This window comes from Patella vulgata, chromosome 2, assembly GCF_932274485.2.
Source record: "Patella vulgata chromosome 2, xgPatVulg1.2, whole genome shotgun sequence".
NCBI lineage: Eukaryota > Metazoa > Mollusca > Gastropoda > Patellidae > Patella > Patella vulgata.
In genome coordinates this window covers 9,811,541-9,820,752 of record NC_065880.2, presented here as the reverse complement: position 1 = coordinate 9,820,752, position 9,212 = coordinate 9,811,541, and positions in this window count along the sequence as shown.

Sequence of the window (9,212 nt, the reverse complement as noted above, 5' to 3'; positions counted from 1 at the left end):
TAATCAATAATATTCTTTAAAATATATTCGTATTTCTAGTCGAGTTGTAGATTGTGTAACTATTGATTGTACCATATACTCAAACTAGCAGAAAACATCAAACATTTTGTTGGCAACTGAATTAAAAGATCCCGGCTAAACAGTAGCACAACAGACTAGTAGATTTGTTGATTCTTTAATATATAACGTTTCGGGTTGAGATACCCTTTATCAAATATAAAAAAATTAATAATCCTGTGGCGCCTTTATATGGGCTACAACAAAGATGGTGACTTCACAGGATTTTTAAAATTTATTGATGTACAATTGAAAGATTGTTGAGAAAAGAAGGATCGTTAAATTTAATAGATTAAGGTGTTGGCAACTACCTGGTATATGTTCTGTCTGAAATCTGAAAATATCTGCCATAGGCATAGCATTGCCCGTAGTGGGATTTGGCCGAGAAAGTTCATAAGATTTTCTGGCGTGGGTTTCCCCCTAGTGGGTGGTGCAAGCCAGAGGGCCTTGCAAAGGACGACGTATAGTCATTCGAATGGGACGGAAAAATGAGGCCCCATGTACACATTGGTTTGCACTTGAAAAAACCCTTGACAGTTGGGATTCGAAATAAGAGTATGCTGTAATGCCGCTGTCTGGGCAAAATATTCCCGTCTTCATTAGTCCAGTCGGAGCAGAACAGTAGGACGTTAAACTCTTTATTTCATTTTATTTCATTTCATTTGTTTAAAAAATGTAAATTTGCTAGTACCTTGATCACCCTGACTTAAGAATTTACTTTATTTTCGCAAAGCTGTTTATTATTTATTGGATGTTAAACTCTTTAAGTTAAATATATTTGATTTCACATCTCTACTTCATCAAAACTTAAAGTAGCTAAGTCTCTAACTCAATATCATCCAAAGTCTTTGACATTGAAAACACAAATTATTTGTCAATTTAAATCAACATTGATGTTGTGATCTTATCGGGAAAAGATGGGCTTCTGATATCCAATATTTAAAACAAAATAAACATTTTACCATTGGTGTATCATAATGTGTTTCAGTGCCATTTGTAACAAGTTACTAGAAGAAAGAGGCTAGACATATTTCACATGTCATGTCAAATGGTGACGTCATATTCTTATCTAGAGAACATGCGCAATAAATACTATCGGTGTAGACTGGAATAACCAGACACTAGAGATTTCGTCGAACATAACTGATTTGAAATTAGAGTAAAAACAGAAACGATTGGATGTAAATCAGTTAATATTACATTATGAAAATTTACTAGAACCTTTTTACTACTTCAAACCTACCAGTTTTGCTCCCTAGACAACTTTGCTAAAATAAACTCAACAGTTCTATGAAAAAATAATCAGAGCTATGTTCTACAATTGTCAATCATTCTTGTGTCGTTTTCTATAGAACTGTTATGTTTATTTTAAATCGGAGCTATGTTCTGTAGAAAACAATTACTATATCTTAAATCAGAGCTATGTTCTACAACTGTTATGTTTATTTTAAATCAGAACTATGTTCTATAGAAATCTATTGCTGTATTTTAAATCAGAACTACGTTTCGTTCGTTGGGATTTTCCAGCATGGTTCCCCCTTGTCAGTGATGCAGGATGGAGGGCCGGACAAGGATAGCTGTTTAGTCCTTCGGATGGGACAAAAAAACAAGGTCCCGTGTACACATTGGCGTGCACGTAAAAGATCCCTTTGCAGTTAGAATTAGAGATAAGGGTAGGCCGTAGTGCCGCTGCCCAGGCAAAATTTCCCTAATAGCACATTGTAGGACGTTACCCCATTTCATTTTATTTAGAACTACATTTCTACAACAATTCTCTTGTTTTCTATACAACTGTGTTCAATTACTAAATACTGTTTAAACAGTATCATTATTAACTTGAATGTAAAGATAAACGCAATCGTTCTATGGAAAACTATCACTATATCTTAAATCAGAGCTACATACAGGTATAACGATTCTATAATTACTAAATTCTGTTTAAACAGTGTTTTTCCGAGTAGAATCTTGACTGCAATTTACACATTCATTCAATATAAAAAAATTGTAAAAGTCATTTAAAATCACCCAAAATCATCTAATTTGTACTTGTGTCCAGTTTAAAGTCGACTGATTAATTTTGGTAATGAGTGTTCAATTTACAAGTGTTTTATTTCCTGACCACTGTTTAAAAATTAATCATTATACATCATTAATCAATTGGGTTGTTGATCGAGAAATTAAACGCTTGTAAATTGGACACTCATTATCAAAATTGAATGATCAGCTTGAAACTGAACACAAGTACAAATTAGATGATTTTGGGTGATTTTAAACGATTTTTACTAATTTTTAAACAAAGATTTGATATTGAATGAATGTGAAAGAAATAAGTGCTAAAAACACAAGATTAAATGATACCTGGATTACAGTGTTGTGTGATGAAAGAACAATAAATAAACTAGTACCTTATATTTTATTCCTTATTTCATTTCCAAGATTCATCTTAGCTCTCAACCCTCTTACTTCCAAGTCACTTTCTTATAATACAGCTTCTTCAAGTTTTTTTCTCGGTAGAAACCTGACTTCAAATTGAAACTAATTTCTGTTAGAGATAATTTGCCTGATTTCTACTGACTTGACGAAAATAAATCACTTGCTATTAATCTCATCTCGGCACTTACTCCGTATAAATTGATCAGTAGATCTCCTTCAGGTTTTATTAGCTCACTAATATACTAATATCACTTGACGTGGAGTTTATCGCGAGAGAACCTTTTATTCTATTTTACCATTAGTCATATTGTCCACTGCTCTCTTCTCCCTGTCTTCTTAGTGAAGCTCTCTGATATTATAAAATCAGTTATTGACGAATATCCAGCTGGAATTATTCGTTATTCTAATCCGGGATCTGTGTTGTATGTTTTAATTTGTCTGTTTCATTTGTTACGATTATTCATATTGCTCCACACTCTTGTCTTTGTATGGCTGTATAATATTATAAAATCAGTTATTGACAAATCTGTTGACAGAACTCTATCTCCCGCGGAAATAATTCGTTATTCTAATCCCTGGAACTATATTGTGTGTTTAATTTGTCTGTTTCATCAGAACTGTTAGTTGTCACTTGTTTTCTTTCACACCAATGCTAAATTGATCCAAAGTCGTCAATAGTCCCTATCTTGGCTGAAACTTCGGCGGTACCTGATTAGTCCTACCAACTCTATCGTAACTCACTTGTGTTCCAATCATCTACTTCACACGTCAACAGTTTAAACACTAAATTACATTTACTCTCGTCTCAAGTTTTGTGGTAATAAATTTACGTACGCTTGTATTTACACCTCTGACATTTTCACAATATCGCGACAACCTTTACAAAGAAAGGAAACAAAGGAAAAACATCATCGCTCGTGTTCAGATCGGTTGATTAAAAAGTTTTAAATTAAAAAACATTGATTTTTGTTACTGTATTAAAGAAGAGTGAAGACAAAGTGATTTAGAGTTTGTGTCCGCGCGTTTTTAAAATAAAGCTTAAAAGTGATTACGACTAGATTGTAATCGAGAAGACCAGATGAATTGATGAAAGAAGGTTGAATTTTAAATTTATTTTATTATTTGGATGTGTGTTCTATATGAAGGTTTATTACATTGCAATTTAAAGTAGTCAACCCAGTGGTTCTCAACCTTTTTATGCTATGTTTTCTGTGGATGGGTGGAGGAGGGGGGGGGCAGTTCAAGGAACGCCATGGTGGGCATAAGCTTTAGCTAAGCCACTGCATCCCATTTATGTTTCAAATCTTTTGCAAACTACAAAAATGTGATAGTTGAATCTCTAATAGGAATATCTGTTCAAAAATCTCCCACTGCTAAAGACCCCTACGCGCAAGCGAATTATTGAAATAAAATTATACCATATGTTAGTCCCGAAATGACCTAGTTTAGTGGACGTTAAGCCCCATTTCTCTCTCTCTGTTTTCTCTGGGTCCTCTGTTTTCCTCCCACTGCTAAAGACCCCTACGGGCATGCAAATTATTGAAATAAAATTGAACTATATGTTAGTCCCGAAATGGCCTAGTTTATGTCAAGTGGATGTTAAAACCCATTTCTCTCTCTGTTTTCTCTGGGTCCTCAGGTTTCCTCCCAAGCGAATTTTTGAAATAAAATTGAACTATATGATAGTCCCGAAATGACCTAGTTTGTGTCGAGTGGACGTTAAACCCCATTTCTCTCTCTTGCTCTGTTTTTAATCTGATTGAATCCAAGCCATAAGATTAACTATGGTCAATACTATTATTTTGTTTTCTTAATGAAATGTTCAATAATCAATATGAGTACGGGGATCACGGTGGCTAAGTGGGTAAGCCGCTGGCTCGCTAGCCTGGAGGTCGGTGTTCGATCCCTGCATTGGCCGAGAAAGTTCATCCATATTTTCCGGCGTGGTTTCCCCCCTTGTCAGTGATGCAGGACGGAGGGCCTGAGAAGAACAGCTGTGTAGTCGTTTGGATAGGACGAAATACAGAGGTCCAGTGTACATATTGGCATGCACATAAAAGATCCCTTGGCAGTTGAAATTCGATATAAGAGTAGGCCGTAGCGCTGCTGTCCGGGCAAAATTTCCCTCATAGCACACTGTATGGCATATGCCCGTCTTCATTAGCCCAGTTTAGGAGCAGAACAGTAGGACGTTAAACCCCATTTCATTTCATTTCATTTCATTTCAATAGGAGTACATCAAGAGTTGATTATGGTCTGGATAAGTTAATGTCTAATTAATAGTTTATAGAACATTTGAGGCCTAAGAAAGATCTGCAATAGGCAGATTTACCTCTTGCATATTGTGAGTTTAATTAAATGTTAAATAATCAATTTGAGTACATATTAGCGTGGATTAAGCCGTGAAAAATAAGATATTGTCAGAAAAATTGAAAATCAGGAACGATCGACTTCAAGTATTGTAATTATTGCGATACAAACAACGTCTGGACATCTTATTGTACGATTTGACGGTTTATCGACAGACAATTAATACTAATCTGACTGCAACATGAGAACTATGCCCTGAAGGTGCTGTTATGTCGTCAAGTTTGTTGACTATAACATTGATTGAAACATACGAGTCTATAATTATTGGTTTATTTATACAAGCTGGTGCCATGGTTCAATAGACAACATATGATGATTTGTTAAGAATTGTAAGAATCCAACATAACCTCCGTGCAAATTGGGATTTAGCTGCAGGAAGTTCGGAGTATTCTGTGTTCCCTATGGTTATATTTGAACCTATAATTGTACGTACATGTGAGTCGTAATTAACAGAGATATCGATCGAATCAAGAATTATCTCCAGGAATCTCTGAATACTTCATGTTTCCCTGGGTTGTATTTTGAAATGTAATAATGATGAGTGATAAAAAAATCTTCAGATGGTTTGAAAAAACTTAATGAAACCTGACGAAGTTTGGCACGTGCGCATTGTATCATAAGGTCTGTCACCGAGTCAACCTGCGTTGTTTTGATTCCCCGGTTCCCGGTTGTATGTGACAAGGAGTAGAGGCACCCATCCAACCGCGTGGGTTTTCTCAGGGTCCCCTACGTGCATGTGAATTATTGAAATAAAATTAAACCATTTGTTTGTCCTGAAATGACCTAGTTTGTGTCAAGTGGAGGTTATACTCCATCTCTCTCTCTCTCACTCCTGCAGACGGCATAATCTTTCGCTGCATTAATTAAATTTTGAACATTGTCTTCATAACGAAAAGATGGAATTCGTCTTGCGTGTATTTATTAATGAGGATATCGTGGAATCATTCACTGTGTTTACAAGTGCCATCGTAGAGGATATTACTTCCATCTTATCACCCCGCAGGCCTTTATTATCACCAGACAAGTTTTCACCCATTTTTTGTTGTGAAAAAACATATTAGTTTATATTGAATGGAAATTAGAAACTTGAAGTCTCTTACACCGAGTGGCAATATTTTTAATTTGATCAAGAAACAGCAAGTCTGATATTAGCTGCTTCGAAAATTTCAATTAATTTCTAAGGAAAGCCGAAAAGGCATTTTAGATGTGATATTAGTTTGGAGAACGGAAAATTGGATAGCCGGATAAGTGAAGAGTTTCCGTAAATCAAACGACAAAATGCATATTGAGGAAACGGACCAGACTAAAAGATTTCAACAATAACAGATTTGAAACCTAGGTGATGAAAGAATCCTTGATAAAAGAAATGAAATGAAATTGGGGTTTAACTTTGCTGCGCCATATGAAGGGCGACACCACAAGATCACGACATGATGCCAATCAGCCATCATACCATAAAGTGCGCTATGAGGGAAATTTTGATCAGACTATTCTTATTTTGAATTCCATCTACCAAGTGATCTTTATGTGCATGCCAATGTGAACACAGTTTTCCGTTCCATGTGAACAACTAGGCTGAAATGGAAAGTTTACCTGCATGTTAAAAAAAAACAACCTTGGCTGTTAAAAGATGAACTGTCTAGTCGTTCAGATGGAACGGAAAATCAAGGTCCTGTGTATATATTAAACGTAACAGATCCCTTGGCAGTCGGAATTTTATATGAGAGTAGGCTATAGTGCCGTTGCCCCTACAAAATTTCCCTCATAGCACACTGTATGGTATATGCCATTCTTCATAAGCCCAGTTGGAGCAGAACAGTAGGACATTAAACCCCATTTCATTTCATTTTGTCTCTAACAAATTGTGTATCGGACAGATTGATGGCTAAAACTGTGAATGAAAACTGTGGTGGTGTTAATATAAAGACAGTAATAGAATGCTGGGGGTTGCTAGGTTCTACATGTTCTCGTTTATAATTAAACCTTAGACTGGGATACAGAGTTTTACAACCTTCGACTGAATACCATGCTACAGAGTTAAATACACATGACTAGATTAATGGATGGCATCATGGTGGGGTGGATTTACAGGGTTGTAATTATTTGGTGGATAAATAATTTGAAGAATTGCACTGCATGTCACTTACGCTCGATTAAAACCAGATTCTATCTGATACGACTTCGATTAAACCATAAGGGAATATATTCCACATATATATTGAGCCCCCTGCAATCTTCTCGTGCAGTTCTAAAATACATACATATCCTGTAGCTTAAACATACAGTATGTAAGAGCTAAATCTGCCTATTGCAAGTCTTTATTTAGGCTTCAATTGTTATATAAACTATTATTTAGACATTTATTAACATGACAAGCCTATAATCAACTCTGATCGTCTCGTATGATTCTGGCTAAGTGGGTAAGATGCTGGCTCGCTAGCCTGAAGGTCGGTTGTTCGATCCCCCGCATTGGCCGAGAAAGTTCATCTTGATTTTCCACCGTTCGGATGGGATGAAAACTGAGGTCCCGAGTATACATTTGCTTGTACGTAAAAGATCCCTTGACATTTGGAATTCGATATAAGAGTAGGCCATAGTGCTGCTGCCCGGGCAAAATTTCCCTCATAGCACACTGTATGGTGTATGCCCGTCTTCATAAGCCAAGTGCAGGAGCAGAACAGTAGGACATTAAACCCCATTTCTCATATGATTCTATATAACTATCGCATATTCTAATGTTTAAAGAGGCAGAACGGCAAATGTATTTTTTCATTATATAAAACTAGTGCATATTGCATACCGATAGTCCATTGGCCAATCACGCTATTTTACCAAGATTTCCCCAAATAGTTTGGATGCAGCTATGGCGGATGTGCCGCCAGGCAGGGTAAGCGTACTCTTCCGGACACCTGTTACCATTGTTTGTCGTGTATTTTGTACAAGGTGAACAGTCCATATGCTGACTACACTATTTTGCCTATACCGTTTTTTTAGGACTTGGAATTTTGTCTAATGGTTTGGATTGCTCGTACTTGGTTTTATTTTAATTCTAATCTTGTTTGTGTTTTGTAAGTTTTTGGAAATGGTTGACCATCAAAAGGATTGGCGACTTGAAGAAATAACTCATTATATACTACATCTAGAGTTATTGCCCTTTGCTATGAAGTCTTGATAGCCTCCTACAGACTTTAATTATATGGCACGACCTTTTGAAACTGTTATGATGTTCAGCTTGTAGCTGTTCGGAGTACGTAGCAGCTGCTGCCTGGGCTTATGTTTTGTTGCCTAGCAACCTATCTATACTTGGCTGGAGGGAGTTCATTATTGTTTTCATTATTGTATTGTTGTAGATTTTCTTAGATTAATAAAAATGTCATTTTTTTTTTCAGCATCCACCCTGCCTTCGTCACCTCTGTATGTATTGGTACATGTAGATAATTTATTTGATAAAATAGAAAATATGCTGAGATCAGCTATAACAGATCAACCAACTAATACTACAATCTTATATCAGGTACCTTTTATATTATAAGCTCTTCCTTCCCAGACCTCCCATAGACTTGTACCACTTACTGCCTTTACAATCTTATAATCAGGTGCTCTCTAGTCTCGGTCACCCAGAACCTCTTAGCTCTTCCTTCCTGGACCTCCTATCCTGTACCACTTACAACAGCTATAAATACTACCTTTACAATCTTATTATCAGGTGCTCTCTAGTCTAGGTCACCCAGGACCTCTTAGTCTTCAACGTACAGAGAGTCTGGGACCGAGAGTCTGGGACCGCCTCAAAAACTTTTATAATGCAAAGACCACTCAGAGAGAGAGAAATAAACCAGGTCATTTCAGGACTAACATATGGTTCAATTTTATTTCAATAATTTGCTTGTGCGTAGGGGTCATTAGCAGAGGGAGGAAACCGGAGGACCTGGAGAAAACCCACGAGGTTGGACAGGCGACCCTAATCCTTGTCATGTACAGCCAGGGAATCAAAACCACGTCAGTTAACTCAGTGACAGACCTTATGATACAACGCACATATGCTAACCATTCAGCCATTCAACCTCGCCTGATAAAGCTATAAACAAATGCTTAAGGCATTGTACACAAAATGAGTTGGGATCCACAGTTTTTCTTAACATCGAAATGGGACTGAACCTGGGACCTATTTGTTAGTTAGCCAGCACCTTAGTCACTGAGCCACCATGGCTCCCGGGAGTACCAAACAATTATTATATTGAATTATATCCATTATTTTATGTTATCATAAACAATCTGTTTAAAACACAAATCATATTTCATTTCTATTTTATAGTTCAAAATTTTGTTTTAATTGTCTTTACTACACTAGGATC